This window comes from Leptopilina boulardi, unplaced genomic scaffold (assembly GCF_019393585.1).
Source record: "Leptopilina boulardi isolate dan_hultmark-lab unplaced genomic scaffold, ZJU_Lbou_2.1 LbouV2_208, whole genome shotgun sequence".
NCBI classification, from domain to species: domain Eukaryota; kingdom Metazoa; phylum Arthropoda; class Insecta; order Hymenoptera; family Figitidae; genus Leptopilina; species Leptopilina boulardi.
The window spans coordinates 814,615-842,560 of record NW_026137761.1 but is presented as its reverse complement, the minus strand read 5'-3'; the positions used below and the strand labels follow the sequence as shown (position 1 = coordinate 842,560).

At 30.1% G+C, this 27,946-nt stretch overlaps 1 protein-coding gene and 1 long non-coding RNA gene across 13 annotated transcripts in view; both read right to left on the bottom strand.

Annotated features, from left to right (window-relative positions):
* LOC127278580 (potassium voltage-gated channel protein eag) overlaps positions 1–27,946 on the bottom strand; it is a 1,151,741-nt gene that overhangs the window by 676,048 nt on the left and 447,747 nt on the right. The window lies entirely within an intron of this gene.
* LOC127278604 (uncharacterized) lies at positions 117–24,498 on the bottom strand. The gene is made up of 2 exons (XR_007842511.1): positions 24,439–24,498; positions 117–603 (listed from the first exon to the last, which is right to left on the bottom strand). It is a non-coding gene; the product is annotated as an uncharacterized LOC127278604 (long non-coding RNA).

Genomic DNA, 27,946 nt, shown 5'->3' with positions numbered 1-27,946 from the left:
CACAAATATTTTGAAATCTTTGTAGCGGTTCGTTTATATAAAATTAATATTTTAATAAGAATGAAATTTTAATTTGAGACCCAAGGAGTTTTCCTTCTTATAAAATACAAAGAATATAAAATCAATATATATTTTTTATTTAATACAACACTCGTTATCCATACTACAATTGTTTTATGTGTGCAGTATGGTGTGTAAGTGTGGTGTTGGAATGTGTTATGTTTTTTATATCTCACATACAATAATCTTTTAAGCAGACTATTGATACAAAGTTTCTCTATCTAATAATTCGTTGATAAAAATCAAATTTATTATATTAAGCTTAGCTGAAACAAAAGTTCATAAAAAATTGGCAGAGGTATGATTGAACTTGCAACAAAGATTAAGGGGAGGTTCCACTGGTTTTGATGTTTTTTTCAAAGATTTTTTTTTATAGTAAAAAAAATATTTGCTACTTAAAATTTTTTTATCTCAAAATACATGTCTTAAGATAATCGAAAATTATTATTATTTTTTTTTCTTTCAAAATGGCGTCTTAGAAAATGGCTGCCAAAAGTGGTCCTCTCTAAAAGTGGTTCACACTTTTTCTCTGGAACGGTTAATCTAAAATGAAAAAAGTAAATAGTTTCTTAATCTGTACCATTTTAGCTGTCGTGTTGACTAGAATAAGAATTTTTTATTAAAAAATAACCGAAGGACAGACTTTTGAATTTTTTTATCATAATTTTGCAACTTAAATTGTTTATAACTTTTTTAAATATTAATGAATTTTCAAAATCCCAGTCCACACGAAAACTACACATTCAAGGAACATGCTGTCCAAAAATCAAGTTAATAGGTTAAGTATTGTTAAAATGGGAGTGTGAACCAGTTGGAAATATGTGGTTTCAAGAAAAACGCGTTTAAAGTTTTTATATAAAAATTTTGGATAATATTTTTCAAGTTGACAAAAACTCAATGAATTCACTTGAATTTTGTTACTCGGGGGTTTTCGGGGTCGCTGATCACGAATTTGATGTTACTTTTTAAAAATTCAAAATGGCGGATCCAATATGGCGGACGAGTTTTACAAAAATTTATTGGATTTACTTTAAACTCGTCACTCGGGGGTTTTTGGGGTCGCTGATTACGAATTTAATGTTACTTTTTAGAAATTCAAAATGGCGGATCCAATATGGCGGACGAGTTTTACAAAAATTCATCGGATTTACTTGAAAGTCGTCAATTGGGGGTTTTTGGGGTCGCTGATCACGAATTTAATGTTACTTTTTAAAAATTGTCCAATTTATCTGAAACATGGTATTTAGGAGTTTTTATGGTCACTGATTAGGAATTTGAAGTCATATTATCAAGATTTATGCCCATTTTTTAATTGTTTTAATTTATCCGCCATATTGGAAATTACATTTTGAATTTTGAAAATCTGATGTCAAATTCTTATTTAACGACCCTAAAAACCACCAAATAAAAATTTTCCACCGTAATTGGTCACTTTAAACTTTTTTTAAAAACATTTTAACGTCATATTGGATCCGCCATTTTGTAATTTCATAGTCGCGGCAGCTTATTTTAAAAAGAAATTCTTCATGGTAGTTTTGCAAAAAGATCCATTAAAATCGGTTAACATTTGCCGCTTCAATAGAATTTCAAAACAAAAATTTCACTTTTATTCTACTGTACCTCGCTTCGCATGAAGGGGGTAGCGTTTTCGCTATCATAAGTACTCTTAAGGGCGAGATTTGTGCATTAAACTATTTTTACCGAATTCTTAGGTATGTATACTAATCAAAAATGAAAAAAAAAATTTTTCGATTTAAAAAAAAAAACCAGTGGAACCTCCCCTTAAGCAGAAAATGGATCGCAAAGGTATTACTGAACCTGCAATTAAAAGAATCGAGAATTTGTCTTTATAATATATATATATATATATATATATACACATATACATACACATACACTTGTAGAGGCAACGGGAACTCGAACTGAGTATCGAGTGATCTACGGGAGCGATGCTTAATTATTTTATTTTAACATTACTATTTTATTATATATATATATATATATATATATATATATATATATATATATATATATATATATATATATATACAGGGTGTCCCGGTCGAGCGCGAACATATTTCAGAAAAAGATAGAAAATAAAATTTTAAGAGAAAAAGTCCTGAACAGTTTTTAAAAATTTTTTGTAGTTTTTGAGTTATTCAAAAAGCAAAACCGCTCAATCAGACGCGCCAGACTGCTGTGCGCCACCCAGTGGGCGTGGCAATACTGGTGCCTAGCAGTTGAACAGAGCGTTGCACTTTATTCTCACCGAACAATAGAGACGTATGAAACTGTCACAATTGCCATTGTCCCGAATTGTCACTGCCCCGAATTTTCATTGTCCCGACATGACAATGTCACAAATTCTCGTTGTCCCGAAAGTAATCATGGAAAAAATTTCCCCCAAAAATTTATACCACGCTATTGTTTGAAACAATGCTAATTCGGGACAGTGGCAATTCAAGACAGTGTTCATTTGGGACATTAGACATTCAGGACAATATCATTTTAGGATCTTGACAGATCCAGACATAGACAATTAGGGACATTAGACATTTGGGACATTGGGAGTTCGGGAAATTAGAAATTCGGGACACTGGCACTTTGGATTATTAACATTATGGGACATTATCAATTCGGAAATATTGACGCTCTAGGACATTAACAAATCGGGACATTGACACTTTAGGACACTAGCAATTCGGGATATTGGTACTTTGGGACATTCACCATTCGGGACGTTGGCGATTCGAGACATTGACGATTTGGGACGTTGACGACTCAAGGCTGTGTCAGCTCAGGACATTGCCATTTCGGGACAATAAAACTTAGGGACTTTAGCAATTTGGGAAGATTACATTTAGGGATATTGACAATTCAGAACGTTGGCAGTTCATATTAAATTCAAATTTTTTTCCATTGCTACTTTCGGACAAAAAAGTTTTCGGTTTTAGAGGGAAAATTTTTTTAATTTTCCTAAACTGCAAATTCAGTTAAAAACAATTTTGTAATATTTCCCAAAGAAATAATTTTTAATTATTTATCAATCTGATTGCTGGCGGCATTCGAGTGAAACTTTTATTCAAAGCGATTATCAAACAAAAAACCAGCACCTTTTTCGAGCTACTGAAGTTGTAAATTAAATTGTTTATGAACCGAAATTTTATTCGCTTTGTAAGAAAATTGTATAGAATCGGACAAAAAATTTATTTGTTAATAAGTTTTTCTTTATTTAAATTTATTAACATTTTTCTTCTTGCAAGACGACAGCTTTTTGTTTGTCAATCTAAAGAATTGTTATTTGACAATTAAGTAGGTAGAAAACGTGCAGAAGTTGGATGCTCATTTAATTTTAGTTCCTGAGTAATGAAAAAATTAACAACTTACTATTGTTAATAAATAATGTAGAGTAGTTGACATGAACGTATGAAACATTTAATTGTTTTAGAAAATCGTTATTTTGAAATTTAAGCTTATAAAAATAAAAGAAAAATACTTTTTGTGTGCTTAATTAGTACTTCTCTCCGAAGAAGAAAACACTTTTTAACATTTTAATTGTTAAAAAAGAATGCACAGCAGTTAACATAAAATACAAAAAAATAAATTTTTTAATAAAGTCGAAATTAACTATGAATTTAGCGATTTGGAAAACAACCATAATGTAGAGACTTCCTCAATATTTCTCCTCGAGTAATAAAGAAATTAATAACGATGTAATTGTTAATAAATAATGCAGGAGTCGAAATAATTAAAAAGTTATAAAAAATTAATTTGTAAAACAATTTACAGTAATCGAAAAAAACAGCAAAAAATTTAATTTGTTGACCACGACGAAATTTTGCGATAATCTAAGTAATTACAAAACATCTAAACTTGAGGATTGTCCCTAATTTAAATGTCCGGAATGGTCATTTCTGCAGCACAAATGCCGCGGTCTTAAATTTTCATTGTCCCCAATTGTCATTGCCCAAATAGTAATTGTGCAGAACTACGATTGTATCAAACTGTCATGGTCCCGCATTGCTAATGTCTTGAATTTTAATTGTCTCCAATTGTTTGTTCCAAAACGCTATTGCTCGAATTACATTTGTCCCGAATTTTTCTTGTCTCTAATTGTCACGTTTCACAATTTACAATGTCCGAAAATGCATGGTCCCTATTTTTCAGTGTTCGTAATTGTCATTTGTGCAACACATGGTCCCAATTTGTCGTTGTGCTGCATTGCAATTGTTTTGAATTATGATTGTCTCCGATCATTTATCCTAAATCGCCATTCCGCGAATTACAATTGTGCCATATTTTTATTGTCCCTAATTGTCACGTTCTACAATTTATAATGTCCGAAAGGGCATTGCCCCTACTATTAAATGTACTGAATTGTCATTTGTGCACCATAAGTGCTGCTGTCTTAAATGTTTATTGTCCATAAGTGTCATTGTCCAGAACTAGGATTGTCCCAAACTGTTATTGTCCCGCATTGCATTTGTCTTGACCTTACAGTGTCTAGAATTATTTGTCCCAAATCTACATTGCGCTAATTACAGTTGTCCCAAATTTTTCTTGTCAAGAGTTTTCAAGTTTCATAATTGAGTAGCTGCGTGCAATAACTCGCCGAGCGCTTGGCCGATCGCTCTAACGCTAGTCAAACGTTCAAAAACGTGAAAAAAATGAAAAATCAAAATTTTGATTTTTGAAAAGTGCAACCTTGTAGGACATAAGATGGCGCATCTTTTTTTCCTTTGAGTTTTTTTGTAGATCAAAAAATTGAGTTAATATATGCAAAACACTTAAAAATTTTATTTCACAAATTTCATTCAATTTTTAAACATAAATCATAGTATCTTTGACAAATTTCAATGAATATAAGTGAAAATTAATATACATACGTATTTAGGTCCATAGAAGACGACAACATAATCAAAAATAATAAAATCATCAATTGTTTATTTATAATTAATTGTAAATGAAGACTTGTCAATAATAAAGTTTACTTACCTTTGTCGACATAAAGTGTGTGGGGAACTTCAGAGTTGAAGAAACTTTCAGTGAGACATTTGTTTATCATAATGTAAGGAAGTTTTTTGTAAAATTTAAAAACAATTTATCAACAACTTTAGAAAATATAGAACGTTTAACAAAACATGCGCGACGCGCTAGCGAATCTCCGCGCAGAGAATTACAAACAAGAGTTGGGAAGGACGTTATGTTGTGATATATTATGTTTTGAAAATGGAGCCAACATACTATCTGTGATAATATTAGTAAGAGATGACAAGAATAAATTTATAGTCGTAAAAACGCCGCAATCAATAAATAATATACATCACTGTTGATATGTAACAATACTCTAATTTCTTTAAAAAATGAAGAAACAGAAAATAAAGATATACCTTAATATTAATTATTAAAAAACTTATTTGCAAACTGCACAAACAGTACATACAAGCACCAAAATATTTTAAAACTATTGATTATTTAGTAAATATTAAAAAAACAGTTGTTCAAATTTAATTTGCATTTTCATAAAATTAACACATATTTTATTTGAAAAACATTTCTAAGAATGTAGTGACAATATTTGTTTCTGTATTTTCGGTCCTCTACAACTCTTGTGTGCAATTCTCCGCGCGGAGACTCGCTAGCGCGTCGCGCATGTTTCCTTAAACGTTCTATATTTTCTAAAGTTGTTGATAAATTGTTTTTATATTTTACAAAAAACTTCCTTACATTATGATAAACAAATGTCTCACTGGAAGTTTCTTCAACTCTGAAGTTCCCCACACACTTTATGTCGACAAAGGTAAGTAAACTTTATTATTGACAAGTCTTCATTTACAATTAATTATAAATAAACAATTGATGATTTTAATATTTTTGATTATGTTGTCGTCTTCTATGGACCTAAATACGTATGTATATTAATTTTCAATTATATTCATTGAAATTTGTCAAAGATACTATGATTTATATTTAAAAATTGAATGAAATTTGTGAAATAAAATTTTTAAGTGTTTTGCATATACTAACTCAATTTTTTGATCTACAAAAAAAACTCAAAGAAAAAAGATGCGCCATCTTATGTCCTACAAGATTGCACTTTTCAAAAATCAAAATTTTGATTTTTCATTTTTTTCACGTTTTTGAACGTTTGACTGGAGTTAGAGCGATCGGCCAAGCGCTCGGCGAGTTATTGCACGCAGCTACTCAATTTATAATGTCCGAAAGGGCATTATCCTTACTTTTTTATGTCACGAATGGTCATTTGTGCACCAACATTGACGACTGTTCCAAAGTGTCATTGTCTCAAACACTAATCATCAAGAAGTACGAATGTCCCAAAGTATCATTGTCACGCATTGCAATTATCTTCAATATTCATGACCCCATTTATTTGTCCTAAATCGCTATTGATCTAATTACATTTGTCTTAAATTTTCATTGTCCAGAATTTTCACGTTTCATAATTTGCAATGTCCCAAATTGTCATTGTCCCAAATTTTCAATGTCCCTAATGGTTAACGTCTAGATTCGTCAAGGTCCTAAAATGATATTGTCCCGAATTTTCATTGTCCCGAAACGCCAATGTCCTGAGCTGACACAGCCTTGAGTCGTGAACGTCCCAAATTGTCAATGTCTCGAATCGCCAACGTGCCGAATGGTGAATGTCCCAAAGTACCAATATCCAGAATTTTCAATGTCTCGAATTGCTAATGTTCTAAAATGTCAATGTCCCGATTTGTTAATGACACAAAGTGTCAATATTCCGAATTGATAATGTCCCAAAATGTTAATGTCCCAAAGTGCCAAGGTGCCGAATTTATAATTTCCCAAAGTTCCAATGTCCCGAAATGCAATTGTCATGGCCCGAATTGTCAACGTTCCTAATTGTAATTGTCCCGTAGTGACATTGTCCCTAACTGAACATGTTACGAATTGTTATTGTCCCGAACTCCCAATGTCCCAAATTTCTAATGTCCCTAATTGTCTATGTCTGGATCTGTCAAGGTCCTAAAATGATATTGTCCTGAATGTCTAATGTCCCAAATCGTAAATGTCTCTAATCTTTAACGTCTCGAATGGTGAATGTTCCAAAGTACCAATATCCAGCATTTTCAATGTCCTGAATTGTTAGTGTCCTAAAGTGTCAATGTCCCGATTTGTTAACGTCCCAAATCGTCAATATTCCGAATTGATAATGTCCCAAAATTTTAATGTCTCAAAGTACCAGTGTCCCGAATTTCTAATTTCCCGAACTCCCAATGTCCCAAATTGTCATTGTCCCAAATGTCTAATGTCCCTAATTGTCTATGTCTGAATCTGTCAAGGTCCTAAAATGATATTGTCCTGAATGTCTAATGTCTCAAATGAACACTGTCTTGAATTGCCACTGTCCCGAATTAGCATTGTTTCAAACGATACCCAGATAACAAAATGCGTGCACTCTGCCATCATGTGGCGGATAATCGTGCGTCATACGTGCGCGCAAAAAACGAGACATATGTGCCATCAGTGGTAGTTCATGTGGCGCGCATACTATGATGCGCACGTCGTGCGCGCCGGTGGAAGGCACCAAATGCTTTTTTAATGTAGTTTATATTTATTGCATATAAATAATAAAACCAAGAGTTTATATGACATTTTTATTAAGAAATTTTCAAATTGTTACAAGATTATAAATTTAAAATTTTTTTCATTGATCAACATTGTTGACTTTAACTTGGTTCAGAGAGCAAAATGAGCCTACGTTTATAAAAATTATAATTATTTACCACCTTCAAACAAAAAACATATATTACATATACTTATTTTTTAAAAAACTTTAGCTTAAAAATGAATTCTCTTTTTTTAATTTTACAAATAAATATCTTTGAAAACTTGAAATCAAGTTTAATCTAATAGTTTTACTTGTTGTTTGAAACAACTTTGTACTTTGAGGTTTTATAATATTTGGCTTTTATCATAAAGCTATAATTGCTACTAACTACAGTAATTCTTAAAAATAACAATTGTTTTAGAAAGTGTTAATTTGAGGAGCAATTTTTCAAAATCTGATAAATTCATATTTCGTCATTTCGAGAAACTTAAACAATAAATGGCATTTCTCATAAAACCACTAGTTAACGTAAAAATTGTAATAAATTATTTATATTTGAAACATTTTTGGATTTAAGACCTTTTGTTTGTAATTATAAGTTAATTATAATTAGCGAATTTTAATGTTTTGGTTATTTCCTCTAATAAAAAAATAAAAATTACAAATCATGTGGGATAGGCCCAAATGCTTTTAAAATTCAGAATTCTTTCATGATGAAAATTTGACAAATTGATTTGTAATATCCTCAATATGTTTTTCGAAAAATGGATTTACCAGGTTTTGAAAAACTGCTTATTTATAACTTATGTAACAAGAAAAGGTGTTAAGACAATAGTTAAAAAATTCAATCACGGACTTTGGACGCAAAAACTTTCCGTGTGATCATTGTTAGTCGCTCTCATCGTCACCCATAAAAGCATCATCACTCGCGTTTTCATTCGCATTATCCTCATCCTCAGGCTCTGAATTGCGAGCTTCAAGTTCTCGAATATATTCCAGCAATTCGTTCTGCGTGGCCTTATGAGGATTAAACATATTTTTGTCCTTGGTATTTTTGCGATACCTTTGTTTCGTGATTCTCATTACTTCACGCATCTCGGTTTTAAATTCAGCAACGGAAGAAGGTCCTTTAAAGAAAGGACACTTCTTTGCGGAAGCTAAAAAATTTATGAAATATAAGCATTTTAATTTTATGAATAAATGTGGATCTAATAAACCTTAAGTCTTAACTAAAACCTTTTTTAAAATTATTGTTTATTGGCTACTCTGTTATTTTTATGGATATGTAATTTTGTCAAACAACTCTAGAATATTATGAGAAATTGAGAAAAGACATAAATGAAGTTTTAGAAAGCTTGCCAGAGTTGTTACATTTATTTAAAAATTTTCATATTCTTAAATTGAAAATACAAAATTGAAATATACGAATGTAAATAATAATTTAGTTTACAAAGAATTGATTTTTTAATTCCCTTGACTTTTCTCTGACATTAAACAATTTTCCCTGACAATATTTTTATTACTAATAATAAATTTTAACAAAAATTTAATGTCAAGGTTACCATCAAAATTTGATTTTGTTTTTTCCCCGGATTTCCAGGCGGAATTCTGAATTTTTCCCCAACCCAAATAAAAACTTTTCAAGAGATTGTCCTTTATAAAAAAATAAGACAACAGTTTTTAAAAGCAAAAATTTGAATTAAATAAATAATGTTAAAAAATAGAATTTTTAGTGCATTTTAAAAACTTTAATATTTTTTTTAGTACTTTTGATAAAATTCTTTGACTTTTCAATTTAAAATCTCCTGAAATTCTATTATTTTTAAGAATATAAACAACAAATCCTTCAAAATTAATTTTTTTAACAATATAAATTACAAATCTTTCAGCATTAAATTATTTACAACATTTTTCAATTAAAAATTGAAATTCAAATTACAATAATATTCAATTGTTCAAAAAAATTGAATTTTTTTACATTTAGAATAATTGAATTTTTAACTCATAAAAATTTAGAATAAACAGAGTTGTCACTAAATTTTTATTTTTCCTTGACCTACATGCAAAACTTTGAAGAGACTAATAGTTATAAAAAAATTAATTAAATTAAAATTTAATAATTAATAATAATAATATAATAATAATAATAATAATAATAATAATAAAATATTTTTCTACCTTGATCGTTGATAAGAAAAGAAAAAACCTTACCATCCTCACTAAAAAATTTTTAAAGTTAAAATTTGAATTAAAATTTTAACAGAATAAGAGAATTTTCAATGCATTTCTAGAAAGTTTATTTTGTTTCAGTTATTTTGACAAAATTCCCTGACTTTTCCCTCATTTCCCTGAGTCACCATTAAGATGGTAAAGCGCATTGTATATGCTCCTTTTTTGAAGTAATATAATCTTAAATTATCAAATTATAAATACCAAATTTGCACGTATTCTGTCGCTTTCTGCAGAGTCATTTTCAAGTTCCGTAAAATCATCGACTGTTTTTAAAGGAAATCCTTCTAAATTGTCATATAATGTCCGGTTACTATTTATTTCCTGTCGCCTTAAATCATCAAGTTTTTCAAATATGATTGATTGTCTCGAAATGATTGTCTCATTTTGACTTTTAATAGTCCTGAAACAATGGAATGCGAAATTGATATATATATATTTTTTTACTAAAGTTTTTATAAACAAAAAAACATTTTTTGGAATTTATCTTACTTCAAATCTTTCGCAATTTCAAAAAAATCGATAACTGAGTAATCTTCATCATGATTTCCATTCGGATCTTTTATAGACGATGTTTCCTTGTGATTGGTTGCCTGTTGATTCGTAGCTGGACTAGAAAAAATGAATTGTGTTATCACACAATTACATTTACAAATTTTTTAGATAAAAACAAATTTTATTTCTGAGAATAAGGTTTTAGTCAATTTTATCTTTTAGAAAGCTTGAAATTATTTTTAAAATATACTTAAATTATGAGTAAAACAATTTTGACTTAATTTTAATGTTTTTTTTTCTATTTGTAATATGTTATCATTAATATTTTGTATTGTAATTATATGTTAATATAAACTTACGGGAAATCTTCAGTGATTCTTCTGGAAATAGGTTCCTCTTGAGCTTTTGGTTGAAATGGATTATTCTGTTCTTCTGTAACAATTTCTGAGTTATCAATAAATTTAGAAGAAACAGATTTCTTGGGCGTCTCAACTTCATGTAGATTTTTGTTTTGTGATTTAGCTTCTGCGTCTTTTCCTTTATCGTGAGCACTTGTAGTAACTTTCTTGACATGTGGAGTCTTTCGGGTTTCGAATTTTTGTAAATCTTTTTTTTCTTGAGAAGATTGACTTGGACCCGGAATAGGATATTTTTTTGCCATGATAGATCGTAATTTTTCTAGTTCGGCATTGACGGTAGAATCTTTTTTAGATTTTTTAGATTTTGGAGCATCATCTTCGGATGTTAACAGATTTCTTGGAGTAAAGACTGATCTACCACTCTTAGATTTTCTTTCCTGTCTTTTAGCATTAGTTCCTTCCGGACCCGTCTTCAATAAATAAGCCATGATTCTGAAATTATATAACATAGATTTTTACCACCAATTATGATTATCGAATAAATTTAGTAATATAAGTATTCAACTTATAATTAGTATTAGTCAATTAAAGTTATTTTTTTTTGTTACGTTTACAAGATTGTTTACCTTTTCTACCGGTAGAATATAGGGGTTTATTAAAATTATAAGTATTATAAATATTGGTTGAATTACGCATGTTGGATTTATTTCGACTTTGTTCAGTTGTTAGGTAAAACAAGTGATTGAAGGAAAGCAGCACAAATAAATGTATTAGGAACCACCATCTCTTCGCTTCCTTCCACATCACTCCATACTGGAATTCTATAGCATTTAGTTTTAATTTCGTTCAAACTTATCACTTCAACCGTATTTGAGAGATTAGAACAGCAATATACTCCAGCTAATTCGGATTTTATCCCAACATTGTAAACTGAAGTTACTGTTTGAAAAGCCCTAACCATGAGAAACACATCTGCAATTCTTAGAATGTTCGTAATAAGAATAATTCTTCCATCTTTAAGAAGGCAACAATTATCGCGTAAACTAGTTGCAAATGTGAATTTTCCAATTTCCAATTTGTGATACTGACTGCATCTTTCCAAAGGCACATTTTGCGGCAAAGGTCCATCAGCATGATTTTGAGAGGTTTTTATTTGATTGTTAATTTCCAGCGGTTTCAAGTTAAAATCGTTCATTTCACAAATTCTTTTGTAAACTTGTTGAAGAGTTAGATGAGGTTTCCTGACCATTTTGCGAATCTCTGGCATATTATTCTCAAAGTCGAACGCACTAAATGTTTCTTGAGGACCAAGTTCTTCAACATCTTCGTAAGTGTGGGACATTCCATGTATATTATATGACATAAATTGTTCGCCATAAACGTTTTGACACAATGTAACAAAAGACTTCACGCCTAATTTGCAAAAATCCTTACATTCGGGTGACATGGTTTCCGAACCAAGTAATCGCATTGTACTATTCAATAGCATAAAGTGATCATAACGTCCTTCTGATAAAATGTTTTTAAAAACAGCTGGTGCTGTGTAAAGTGCCAGTTGTCTGTTCTCGGTAGCTTTGAAATGTTTATACAATGATATTTCTTTTGGTCGTCGATTAAACTCTGATGGACAATATTCGGCAGCTTGTAACATTCGCGAATCAATTATATTAATATTTCTATTACCTAAACGTTGACAGCCAAATTGTCCTTCTACTAAACCCGATAACATTTTTTTACACCTCCTATCCACACCAGGTGCATTGGATCTAATGGAACTCGAGTCACAAGCGGTAGGATTTGAGACAGCGGAGATTCTCCCTTATGATGATCGTCATCAAGTAAATCAGAATAATCTTGATCATTTCTTAATTCATGGTTAACATCAAGAAACACTAATCCTCTCTCGAAGCCTAAAACTTCACAATGTTGACCGTCCACTATACATTTAGAACATGGCCTCGACGAATTGTGACCATAATGATTTAAAATAAATGCTCGAGCCGGAGCATCTGCAATAAAGCATCTTACTTCCAAAGGTATTAGTCTATTCTTGATAATAACTCCACCTTCTTGTCGAATTCCAACAATTTCTTCAATTACTGGACCGAAAAAGTCAAACGGATTGGACGGCTTATGTTTTCCTTTATAAATGCCAGCAATAATAACTCTGTTATCCAATATATTATTAATTCTATATTGAATGGGCCAGTATTGATCGAATCCCTTATTTATTTTTGCACCGTCTGTGCTTAAATCAATGCTGATTCTTTCTGGCAACATATTTTCTTCAAGGGTTTCTAATTTTTGCAGTAAAGTTTTTCTAAATCCAATATGGAGATATTCCCCACCTGGAATCATTTGGATTTGTCTGCTGGCGACAGTTGTTGGTGTATTCAGTAATGTTCGAGAATCTTTAGGTAAGTAATTTAAACTAAAAGGAAACTCTCGTAAAGTTCTTAGTATTATATTTCCTTGTGTGTGCTTCAAACCAGCTAACAAAAACGCATTTTTTAAAATTCTTCTAGACATTTCACGTGGATTATTAACTTGTTCAACTTCAACGTCTGATTCGCTTGCATTTCTTTCTTCTCCAACGTCGACTTCAGAAATATCATCCATTGTTTCGTTTTCATCATCTTCATAAATAGAATTTAAAGAAAAAACACTTGATTGATCCGAAAGATTTTGTGAGTCATCTGATTCCAATTCAGATGGTACAGGTGAATGAGGACGAATTGGCGGAATTACCACTCTTTCATTTTCTTCAGTATTCGAATCAGAGGTATAGCTTTCAGAATCAGCCCTTTCTCTAGGAATTGCATTTAAGCGCCTTCGTTTTTGTTCGGTACTAAGGTTTAAAAACTGATTGTACTTTCCAGACATTATTTATTTTGTACTTATTTCTGCATAACAAAAGATTTTATTTTTATTATATAGTTATCGGAGTGAGGTTGGGAAAAAATTTTTGTGTAAAATGTTTGTGATGAAATTATTTTCAACAATACCTAGATAATTTGCTTATAGAATAATTAAAATGTCATTAATTTTATTACTATGATAATACTAATAAATATTCGCAAATGTCGCAAAGCAACTTGTAAAAGATGAAAAAATTCTAAAATATCTATGAGAGTAAAGTTAACGAGATATATTATTAACAATTTAAAGAGAAAATATTCTTCACTGAAATTTTTTATTAACTATTATTTAGGGTCATTTCATTATATTTCACCTAAAGTCGTTGTGGCAATTTGCAAGTTCAACACAAATACTTTACATTCGGTGAGTTTTTATTTTATTTAATAATTCCACTTTTTAGTAATTAATTAATAAAAATCGTAAAATTAGGTTATTTGACAGACCAACTTTGAAAACATATTTTATATATTATTTTAATTTTTCCATTAGTTTAATCATTATAAAATAGTTAATTCATCGATTCTGAACAAGAGCCAATAATTTTTCTTACACTTTTAACAATTCTTCTATGTTATTAAAAATAATTTCTACTAAAAAAGTGACAATTTGCCGCACCTCCTCCACTTTAAACTCATATTTTAAGATAAATAATAAAAATTTTAAGTTAATTTTCTTTATTTCGTTTCCTAAATATTATAAAGAATCATTTCTGATGGTATCAATTTTTTTTAAAATTAGACCGCAACGACTTTTAGGTAAAATATAATGGAATGACCCTCTAAAAAAACTGTTGTAACGTTTCTAGGTAAAAAAATTGTTATAGAAAAATTGTAAACAAAAGGATTTTATAGTATTTTGCTTGAATACAATTTTTATTTCAATTGCTGATCATAAACATGATAAATGTATTAAAAAATTTTCTTTAAAAAATCCTAAAACGAGAAAAGTTTAGTATTATATAAATAAATCTTTTTCTAACATATATAGGTAAAGACAAAATTTTAGTACTAAGTTTTTGAATATTTTTTTTATACTTTAGTGTTAAAAATTGTAAAATTGGACGATTTTAATTCAACCAGAATTTTTTAAAGTTGATTTTAAAAATTCTACTATGTAATTAAAAAAAATTTAACAAATGTTTATAAAAAGTTTTTAAATAATACTTTTCACATCCCTTAAAATATATACACTTACTTTGATATTGTTTAAAATTGTACAAAAAATATTTGCTTGTAATATATTTATCTGTATTAAAAGTGTTTCCAGATATATTGAAAATATTATATAATATTTTCAATCTCAATTTAGTAATTAAACACATGTTTACTTTAAAAATAAAGTAACTTTTCGTACAATATTTCGGATTAATTTTTTATACTCAAAAGTTCTGTATAACAATACATTTTAAGCACGCTCGACAACAGTCATCTTATGCAATAAAATTGGTAAGCGAAATCTTTTGAAAGCTTTTTATCCAATCTAAAAATAGTTTAAAAATTTTTAAAAGCATATTTTGTGTTTTCGACGGAGAAGATGGAAATAGAAAAATTTAGTCTCTTATCTAAAACTTATCCTCATCGACGACACTTTTTGCTGTTTTATGTACAGTAACTTATTACACTCCCATAAAAATTATGTTTTAAATAATAATCATTCCAACAAATTTCAAACAGATTTCTAGTAAGAAAATACAAAATTTCTATATAAATTTGCTCATAAACAAGTAAATTAACTTTCACCACTGTACATTCTGAACTTTTACCTAAAAATTCGCCTAGAACTTTTTTTTAATCACAATACCTCTAATTCAGAAAATCATAAATTATTATATGGTTTATTCTCATTTAAATGTTTAAGATTGAAACTAAACTAAAAAGAAAATTCATGTATCATGTATAAAAGTGCTGACTGTCTAAAATTGAGGTTATGAATTACATATTTACAATAATATAATATATTTACTTACCAAGTTCAGAAATAATCTCGATCCTTTTATATCGTACTTATAGAAAACAAACAGTAACACAGTAAATAACGATTGCAAACAAACTGTCGTGAATGATAGTGCAGGGATGAGCAGTGGCGTCAAGCTAACCAGGGTAAGGAAGTTCAATTGCGTGAGCGTTTTACGTATGTGTGTATTGCGTATAATATAATATAATATAATATAATATAATATAATATAATATAATATAATATAATATAATATAATATAATATAATATAATATAATATAATATAATATAATATAATATAATATAATATAATATAATATAATATAATATAATATAATATAATATAATATAATATAATATAATATAATATAATATAATATAATATAATATAATATAATATAATATAATATAATATAATATAATATAATATAATATAATATAATATAATATAATATAATATAATATAATATAATATAATATAATATAATATAATATAATATAATATAATATAAGTATACCTGCACTATCCGGAATAATAAATAAGAAGATATAATAAGAATAAATAACACTTTCTGATGGTTAGCATTTTTTCATGCATTTTGTGCGCGCAGCAATGCACGCATAAAATGCGTGCACACGTTGTTAACTGGGTGCCTGCATTATGCGCGCACTTGCATTGCCATCAGAATGTGCTGTCAGACGGTTAGCATTTTTGCATGCATTTAGTGCGCGCATCAATGTGCGCAAAAAATGCGCGCACGCTTTGTTATCTGGGTAGCGTGGTATAAATTTTTGGGGGAAATTTTTTCCATGATTACTTTCGGGACAACGAGAATTTGGGACATTGTCATGTCGGGATCTAACACAGGATTTACGGATATATCCACAACGTTTTTTAAAAGAAATGTAAATAAATTCACATAGCATTTATTCACACATATGCATTTACTCGCATTCATTTACTCACACATTCACACATAATCACTCATAAAAAAAATTTTATTTAGAAAATATATATTATATTTTCCAATAGCAAAGAATGTTTGTTTGTTGTTTTATTTATTAATTTATTTTTTTAAGAATATTTTAATTACTTATTCGTCTCCACTTCCAGTAAAACTTCCCTGCTTTTTTTTTAATACTGAGAGAAAAATATGAAAATTTAACTTAGGGCACGACTGTAGCAGCAATTAGAGTGAGTATAAAAATCATAAATTCATATATATATATATAAAATTTTGTCTGTTTACTTGTTTTTTAATCATAGTCATTTTTGTAGAATTTCATCACATGTAGTCAACATTTCTAAACACGGTTGCACTGATCATATTTCTCACCATTCACAGTATTAGAACTTAGAGGATATTTTATTTTAAGTAACTACACTTGGACTTGGAGAACTTCATATTGATGGAGAAAACTGAGACTTGTACTTTTTGTTTCAAATGGGAAAATTTAGAACTTGTTGTTCTCGAGAATCTTTGAATCAATTGTAGAAAACAGGACTTTGCTGTATTGCTGATAAATTTTAACAAAAAAGAAAATTATATGCACTGGTTCGTATAGTTATAGCTCACATAATCCATTATTATTTTGCTTTTTCTTATTATTTTATTTTTGTAGGATTTCCTTTTGAAAAATTGGCTTCGGTTTCCAGTTTGATAATGGTTTGTATAGTTTTATAATATTGTTATTGATTTTAATTACAGTTTCGTGAGAGTAATTATAAATTTTCTTTCAGCTACTGAAGATAATATTTCGTTACCATGAATCTTCTTGTTGAGCGAAAATGAATATCTGGATTGGTTTCTGCTCCTGATTTTGGAATTAGCATCGATCATCACTTAGACAGAGGCATCAAAAGCAACTCTGTCCTGGAGCATCACATGAGGAGGAGGTGGAAAGTTGTTGTTGTTTCTTCTATGTCGGTTAGATATCTTTCGATAACATAGGTAGATATTGGGAGACAGGATCAGCATCCATAGGAATAGTTTAATTTTGAATCCAATGGTGATATAGTTTTTCACATCTAGAATGCCTCCTACTAGTGGAATTTCCATCCTTTCTTTGCCGTTGGGGAAATATTCCAAATTGTGTTTATTGATATGGATATGGATTTAGTATAAAGTTTCCACCAAGACAAACGTTAGATATCAGGGTATAAAAAGTTACTTGATGAACGATGAACTCAAAGCTTATTTGCAGCTTACCGTATATTCTGCGAAAATGTTCACGACTAAATTTACGTTGTTAACGCAGAATGACGAACCTCTCATTCATGTGTTATACAGTGCTTACCGAGATCTGCTTTTCATTTTATTGGCACATGTACTAAAGCCAGAAGTGTCAGTTGAAAAATCGCTAGCAGAGGGCAAATTGAATTCTATATTGGAAAAATCAGAGAACTTTCTTGATTTGAAGGACATTAACTGTGGAGAAACTGTTCGTGATTTACTATCTCCTTTGTCGAAGAAGGATAAATTGTATTTCCAAAAGGAAGTTAAAGATTTTTTTCTTGCCTCTGCTAAACACTTGATTAAATTCACAAAAGATCTTAAAGAATTAAAGTATTTTCAAAGCCTCACGCCTAAGAATATTAAGGCAACAGAAAATTGTCGTTATATTAAGAATGAAGCAAAATTAATGCCACTTTCCAATGTAGATATTGATACTCTTTTATGCGAGTGGAAATTGCTACAAGTCGATAATGAAGTAATGTTTTCTTTAAAAGGTGAGAGATTAGATGTTTACAGGAGCAATATTTTTTCACTAAAGTCGTCATCAGTGGCAAGAGATCCCGTGATCACAATTGTTTTAAAGGCAGCGTTGTCATTAACTCATGGAAGCGCATAAGTCAAAAGGGGGTTTTCCAAATCCTCGAGACTATTAACTAAAGAAAGAGCAAACATGGATGAACGAACTTAAAACGCAAAACTGTCTATCGTGAATGGAATAAAAGTTTATGACAATCAAGCATTTTGAGTTCTTGTAACAGAAGAACTTTTAAAACTTTCAGTAAATGCATAGAAGTCCTACATAGTTCATTTGGAGGAAAAGAAAAGACTAGCTGAAGAAAATATGCAGCGAAAGAAACAAGAATCCAAACGTAAAGCTAAAGAAAAAGCTAAATTAGAAAACGTCGAAAAAGCTAATAGAAGCGTAAAAGAATTAGAGAGTCAACTAAAAGTTACACAGGAATCTTACGAAAAAGCTGTCTAAGCTTGTAAGTCAATGCAGAAGGAGGTGAATAAAATTCTTCAAGATGCTGTAAAATCGAAGAATATTGCCAAAGCTGCAGTTGTCAAAGAGATGTATTCTGGGTTAGAACACCTTAGAAAAGAAGAAAAAAAGGGACGCAGTACAAAAATTATGTTTGAATATTAATAAGCGAAAATATGATATAATTAATAAAGCATTAATTAAAAAGCCAAAACTTTAAGTAAGTTGTTATCTTTTAATTTTTTATATCGTAAGAAAATGATAAATTATGTGATAAAAGAAACCTTAAAGACTTGTTAAATGTAAATTAATATTTACTGTTGTACTAGATATTGTACTAAAATTTCTTAAAGCAGTATTTGATAATTGTACTAAATTTGTGTTCTTATAAATAAATTATGTATTTAATTTTAAACAATTTTCATAGTTCCCTTAAAGTCCCTTATTTTTCAATTTTCAGTCCCCTATTTCCCCTAAAATATTTTTTATGGGCACTGTGAAGCCTGTTATTTGCAATGGTATGAAGATTTAAAAAGATGAGCAACTAAAGGTATGATATAAGGATTTTTTAAATGATTATTTGATTTTTGGACAAATGTCTCGAGTAAAAGAATCAACGAAAATTGCAAATTATCAACCTCATCATGCAGTGCTGAAAGAGACAAGTACGACCACGAAATTGAGAGTAGTGTTCGATGGTTCTTGTAAAACATCATCAGGTCTGTCATTGAACGATTGTATGAAGACCGGTCCTATTGTACAGCAGGAGTTGTTCAACATCATTATTCGTTTAAGGCAACATACTTTTGTTTTGACCAGTTTAAAATATATCGTCAGATCTGAATACAACCTGAATAACGAGGACTGCAGTGTATTCTGTGGAGAGAGAATCCAGATTTGCCAATAAACGTATATCAGTTAAAAACCGTTACTCTTGGAGTTACTGCATCACCATAGTTGGCGACAAGATGTCTTGTACAGCTGGCTGATGATCACAATGATATTTATCCTAAAACATCGCAAATCATAACAGATCACTTCTATGTATACGACATGCTGACTGGTGGGGAAGCCGAAGAGGAAATATTTAAAGTTAAAGACGAAATTATTGGTATATTCTCATCAGCCAATGCCAAGCTTCAAAAAATCCATTTAAATGCCAAAGCGGTGGATCACGCTCAGGATGAACACGAAATAACAGAGGTTAAAACACTAGGTTTGCTATAGCAACCAAGAGAGGATCTTTTAAAATACTGTTCATCCTATGAGGTGAAGTAAAAGGTCATCACTAAACGAGTAATGATATATGCAATTACTCAAATATTTGATCCGCTGGGGTTGATTAAACCATTCATCTTGCAATCCAAGATACTTCTATAGCATCTTTGGAAATTAAAACTGGGCTTGGATGATCCAATCCCGGATGAAGTTAGTGAAAAATGGATTTCTCACTGCCATCAATTGAAGAGTATTAACTATTTGAAGATTCCACGTCATGCATTATCAGTCTCACCGCTGAGCACTCAACGCATGGTTTCTCCGATGCTTCGGAAAATGCTTTCGGAGCGTACATTTATATGCGCACTATAGGACCAAATCGAGCGGTAATCACTCGTCTTCTTTGTGCACGGTCTAGAATCGCTCCCATGAAATCTCTGAGCCTTCCGAAACTGAAATTATGTAGAGTAAAGCTGTTGGCGAAGCTGTATTCTAAGACGCGAGAGGCACTAACTATACACAATGATGAAATCTTTTTTTGGCGTGATTCGATGATCACGTTGGCATGGATCTTTTAAGATGGTACACATTTGTGCCTAACCGAGTGGCGGAGATTCAGCGGGTGGCTTCTCCTGAAAAATGGAATCATGCCAGGACTGAGGAGAAACCAGCCGATTTAATTTCACGTGGTGCAAAACTGTATGAGCTGATGAATTCTAACATCTGGTGGAATGGACCGAGTTGGCTGCAAAGTGATATGCATGACTGACTACATTCGGAAATTAAGGACGCCGAAATACCAGAAGAGAAAAAACCACCCACACAACACCGATAATTCCCTGAAGCTTCACTGAATGTTTTTGGGTCACCTTGGGAAAGTTCCATCTCCGCGTTCAGAAAAGATGGTTTAAATCTTAAAACGTCCGCATGCGTGAGCAAATGTTTAATGCGAAATTTGACTGAATATGTAAATTACATTTTCGTTAAAGGTTCAACATGAAAGTACACTTAAAATATGAACCGCTTTTACACTGGACAAAAATATTTTTTTAAAATAAAAATTACTGTTTAAATAATAGTCTTTACATATACAAAAGGATAAAATAAAATAAATAAAAATAATAAAATAAAAATATATATTCTAATTATAAATGTTTTTATATCTAATATATCCGTGAGAATAAATGGATGATAATAAATAAATGTAAACTTACTTTATTTTTTACTTATAATTATATTATTTTATCCTTTTTATATGTGAAGACTATTATTTAAACAGTAATTAAATTTCTTTAAAAAAAATAATTTTATCCAGTGAAAAGCGGTTCATATTTTAAGTCTAATTTCTTTTTGAACCTTCAACGAAAATGTAATTTACATATTCAGTCAAGTTTCACCTTAAACATTTGCTCACGCATGCGGACATTTTAAGATTTAAACCATATTTTCTGAACACGGAGATGGAACTTTGCCAAGGTACCCTAAAAAAATTCAGTGAAGCTTCAGGGAATTATCAGTGCTGTGTGGGTAGTGTTGACTTTCTCTGTTCAAGAAAGGGATTTTTCACTGGTGAAGAGGTACTCATTTTGGAATAGAATTCGTAGAGTGTCAGTTTACTGTCTGCGTTTTAAGGAAAATGCATGAAAAACTTAAAGGTGTTTCATTGATGACGGAAGGTATATCAACGGAAGAATTAATGAGGGCGGAAGTCATTTTGTTAAAAATGCATCAAGCGGAAAATTTTCATGTGGAGATGAATAAGCTTCGTAAGGGTAAATCAATCAAGAGTACAAGCAGAATTCTAATGTTGAATCCAATTCTCGATGAAGATGGGTTGATGCGAGTGGGGGGAAGAAAATCACTAGCATATTTATCCTATTCGCAACGTTTTCCTATTATATTGTCCTCTAATCATCAAATTACCAAATTGATCATACGCGATCTCCATTCTAAAAATATACACGCTGGGACATCATTGTTGATTACTACTTTACGCGAAAGATTTTGGATATTGTCAGCTCTTCGAATAGTTCGTAAAATATTGCGAAGATGCGTGTTATGTTTTAGAGTTAAACAGAAAAATTTAAGTCAATTGATGGGAAGCTTGCCTGCAGTGCGCGTGACTGCACCTCGGGCTTTTGCGCACACTGGTCTCGATGTGCTGGTCTGTTTAATATTAAAATCTCAAGAAATAAGGTTCAAGAGACATATCATTGCGTCTTTGTGTGCGTGGCAGTAAAGGCAGTGCATTTAGAATTGGTCTCTGACTTGTCAATAGACTCATTTCTGAATGCACTTAAACGATTTATTGTAAAGCGATCCTTGCCAAAGATTTGTATTTTTCCTATTGAAAGTGAATGATGGTTTTTGCTTCCTCGTGGAGGAAGCTTTGTAGTCCTTTCGTTTATAAAACTTTTCAAAGTGGCGGAAACAAATTTTTTTCTTTATAGAAACATGTTATATGAGATCCTGATCAATTGTCCGGATGTATGTGTGTGTGTGGATCCCTTTTTTGTTTAGAAGATAACTTTAACAGGTTTTAATGGATTTAGACAAAATTTGGTAGGCTCATTTATCATATAATTATCTCAAATCTGACCAAAAGATTTTAAAAAATTCCCAAAAAAAAATTTTATCGTCTTTTTTCAAAAAAATTTTTTTTAATCAAAAAAATTTTTAAATAGAAAAATTTAAGGTTATATATAATAAAATCGTATTCCTTACGTCAAGACGAATCGATCGATATATATAAAGTATACATTTGAGGTAAATTTAAAGAATTAATGAAAGTTAAAAAATCAAAAATTCACATTTTGGCAATAAAATTTTGCTTTCTCCACGAGGAAGCAAATTTTTTTGCTGATCATAAAGAGGAAGCAAAATGTTCATGTAATGAACATCTGAATTTACAACTTGTTTTAAATAGTTTTTTTTATTTTGACAAATTATAAAGTTTGAAATGCTGTATTATACGCCGATGTGAGCATTTCAAAGGGGGCGGAATGTTTGGGATTGAAGTAAAATTTAGGAATGAGTGGGGATCAAATTGATGAGTGGGACTTGTGACGTAGTTGCGCGAACGAAAAGTGAAAAAAAAACAACAACTAATCATCACAACACCATCATCAGGTCACATTATTAAACAAAATTAAAATAAATTATTCACTCACAAACTACATAGAACTTCTTTTAAAAAAGTTAAAACAATATTAAAAATTCTTATTTTTATATAAATAAATAGTTACCTAGTTAAATTAAATTTAATTAGTTACATATAATTATCTCAAATCTGACCAAAAGATTTTAAAAAATTCCCAAAAAAAAAAATTTTATCGTCTTTTTTCCAAACATTTTTTTTTAATCGAAAAAATTTTTAAATAGAAAAATTTAAGGTTATATATAATAAAATCGTATTCCTTACGTCAAGACGAATCGATCGATATATATAACATTTGAGGTAAATTTAAAGAATTAATGAAAGTTAAAAAATCAAAAATTCACATTTTAACTATAAAATTTTGTGATTTTTTAAATTAAAGTTTATATATGAAATAATTGTATTCCTAACGTCAAGGCGAATCGATCGATATATATAAAGTATACATTTGAGGTAAATTTAAAGAATTAATGAAAGTTAAAACATCAAAAATTCACATTTTGGCAATAAAATTTTGCTTTCTCCACGAGGAAGCAAATTTTTTTGCTGATCGTAAAGAGGAAGCAAAATGTTCATGTAATGAACATCTGAATTTACAACTTGTTTAATATTGTTTTAACTTTTTTAAAAGAAGTTCTATGTAGTTTGTGAGTGATTAATTTATTTTAATTCTGTTTAATAAAGTGGCCTGATGATGGTGTCAAACCAAGATACCGAAACATTGCCAAACAAGTGATTTGCTGATTTATTTCTCACTTCCAATAATCGAAAAAAACTCAATTTCTAACGACTAAAATTGTCAAAAAAATAAAAAGAGAAAACCTAACTATAATTCGTGGTACCGCATCAATTAAAAAAAATATCCAAAAGAAACAAAAAAAATTACTATGTTGTCATTCACTAAAGCGCTTCAATGCACTAAAAAGGTCATTTTTATCATTAATAACGATTAACTCAAGACGTCATCAAATAAACTTAATGTTCACTTTTTGTAAAGAAAAAATATTATCAAAAAAAAAATAAATAAAATGATTTTATCACTCGGTCGATATTAAATAAAAAACATGAAGATAACGATCACTCCGAGTCAAGGCGAACAAAAGAAAACAAAACTATTTCTTTTTACGTTTCAGCAGCACTGCTGCCCTCTTCAGAAACTACAAGATTTTTATTAATAAATAATTAAAATTTTACATATATAATTTAAAAAAAAGTACAGTAAAAAGGTTTTTACCAATAAAAAAGAGAATTTTCTTCAAGTAATTCATTTGAAGAGAGGAATAGACGTCTGTACGATAGACAGTCTATCTAAACACTGAGTAAAAGCACGTGGCTTGACAATTATATAATGAGGGGGTCAACGGACCGTCAGTAAACAAAAATACAAATATATATATATACAAGTAAGAGAAATGTCAGTGCACACTGAAACAGGTGGCTAAACAGACTTCTTATCGTTGAGGAAATAAATGTAACTATTATTGAGATTTTGGGTGTCTTCCATTTTGTTAATTGGTTTCTTTTGCAAATTAATATGAATCATCTCGGATATCCGAGATCCATTTTGTTAATTGGTTTCTTTTGCAAATTAATATGAATCATCTCGGATATCCGAGATCCATTTTGTTAATTGGTTTCTTTTGCAAATTAATATGAATCATCTCGGATATCCGAGATGATTCATATTAATTTGCAAAAGATATATGAATATGAATATAATATGAATCATCTCGGATATCCGAGATGATTCATATTAATTTGCAAAAGAAACCAATTAACAAAATGGAAGACACCCAAAATCTCAATAATAGTTACATTTATTTCCTCAACGATAAGAAGTCTGTTTAGCCACCTGTTTCAGTGTGCACTGACATTTCTCTTACTTGTATATATATATATTTGTATTTTTGTTTACTGACGGTCCGTTGACCCCCTCATTATATAATTGTCAAGCCACGTGCTTTTACTCAGTGTTTAGATAGACTGTCTATCGTACAGACGTCTATTCCTCTCTTCAAATGAATTACTTGAAGAAAATTCTCTTTTTTATTGGTAAAAACCTTTTTACTGTACTTTTTTTTAAATTATATATGTAAAATTTTAATTATTTATTAATAAAAATCTTGTAGTTTCTGAAGAGGGCAGCAGTGCTGCTGAAACGTAAAAAGAAATAGTTTTGTTTTCTTTTGTTCGCCTTGACTCGGAGTGATCGTTATCTTCATGTTTTTTATTATCAAAAAAAGATATGACGCTCCACGAGAAAAGGGACCTATCGCGACAAAAAATTAATTTCCAGTTTTATATGCGAATCGATAGTATTTGAGTTGCTCTTTCATATAGAAATATCAAAAATAATATTTTTCTAATAACTTTTTTTGTAATAAAGCTTTAAACATGACCATGTCAATCGCGTTCCAGCACGGACTACGGAAACCATCCCCACCACCACTACTACTAGTATACTTGTTGTATCCTTGAGACGTAGGTACGATGTAGTAGTAAGGTAGTGGGGCTGATATTCGCTGGCGCGTCTCAGCCAATCAGAACGTTCGACTTTAAACGCCTTTCCTGTATAATTCTGTTTTGTCGCGATAGGTCTCTTTTCTCGTGGAGCGTCACAGATAAACATTGAAAAACATTAATAGACCCCCTCGTAACAAAAGGATATCCATATCAATGGTCGATATCCTAGAATGGTCCCCAGGATATCTTGGAATATCCATGGGATATCTCTAGGATATCCAAACCGACGGTCTGTGAAACATCAACAGGACATCCACAGGATATCCCTAAGACATCTACAAAATATCTATTGGATATTATATCGCAGGATATCCTAAGGATGTCCGTGGGAAATTCTTAAGATATTCACGGGATATATAATATCTCAACATATATTTTTAAAGGTTAAAATAAAGCGAAGAAAAAAAATTTTTAAAAAGTAAAATTCAACCAACAACTCTACCGAAAGAATGTTACTGAATTGGACTTGGCTTGAGTTCCACTTCAGTACGACTACCTGATAACCTATAAGAAGACATTTTTAAAGTACTTTAACAATAGTTTTAAAGGTATATAAGATCAACAAACCGTCTCTCACGATATACGTGTAAAACAGCAAAAAAAAACATAATAGTTTGTAGAAAATTTCTGTTAAGTTTGGAAACTATATTGCAATCCCTCCTTGAACAATAGACCCCTAGGTCCTTTGTTGAAGGATTAAAATTTTAACCCGAGTTTTATTGCTTAAAAAATTTGTAATTTTAATAACTCAACTTTAAAAAATATATATTCAGATTCGTTAATATTTCCAGATTATGAATATCTAAAATTTATCATAAAATAATTACATTTAAAAAAGTTATAATTTATCTCGTATACCTTAAGTTTGATAAAAAAATGGACATCATTTTTGAATTTAGCTGCCAAAGGAAATATCATATGCATAATAATGTATGAAAATAATATAAATCCATGAAAAACAAATATAATATTGAAATAAATATAAAGTTTTAGTTTAAACATATTGAAAAAGCTAGTCGCTTTTCACTTTTATGAGGGTATTAACGGTAACTCGACCCTTTTCGCAGGTAAATTTCCCAGTTCCATTTCAGTACCAAAATGCACCAAATTAGTACTGAGTTGGTACTGAGATCTCAGTTCCAATTTCCCAGTACCAATCCAGTACCACCCTTCCGGTAGGGAATCGTCAAAATAACCAACTTATTTTTTATTCAAAAAGAATTATTAAAAAAAATTTATAAAGAATAAAAAATATTAAGTGAAAAATAACAAAAAACCAAATTAAAAATTCGATGCGGCGAGTATCCCACGATGATATGTACGATGACCTCAGATGCGAGCAGGTAAGCATCCAGAAGTTGACAAGTTACAATCCCAAAATGATAATGGTACAGTAATCTCGATGACGTCAGTCGACAATGAGACAAAAATAAAAAAACATAGGGTTGATAAAAAATCCCTTAATCATGTTTTTCTTATATTGTCTGAAAAAAAGTAAAGGTACTGACCTTGTATAAGTGAACAATGTCCACCCACATGTAGAGAGACAGCGTTGGAAAAAAACTGGACTGCTCGGCAATACGTAGGTGTTACGGCAGTACGTAACATATAAAATTTAATTTTATATTCTATTTGAAATTAATTAAAATCATTTTGAAATAATCTCAATATACTGGACACCAATTTAAGAATGCGGAACTAAGCATTTTAATGTCGCGCGACTAATGAAGGGTTGTAATTTTCATAACCTTCATTGGTTGATTATTTTTCTACTTTAAACATAAATGGTATCTATCGCTTTTAATAATGTCACTGCAAGGGTCGCAACTATTGCAGCCCTATTAAAAATTTCTACGTCGTAAACTACGAAATAAATTACGTTGCAAACTACGTCGACGATTATGACGTTGGAAATTGGAATAGTAGGACCCGACGTTATATACGACGTCGTATGCGACGTAATTAACGACCACAGTAAAAAATCGTTTCAAAAATGTGAAAATTCTTGGGAAATACGTTATCTGACTTTCTATAAATCTGTAAATGATTGAAATAATCAAGAAATACAATATAACCAATTTATTTAATCACATTTTCTAATTATTTATTCTTTTTATAGTTTTCAATTTTTAAGTAAATATTTATTTGTACTGTTTAAATAAATAAATTCAATAAACTTAATATTTTTAATTGAGAAAAATTGGAAAAAAGCAAAAAAT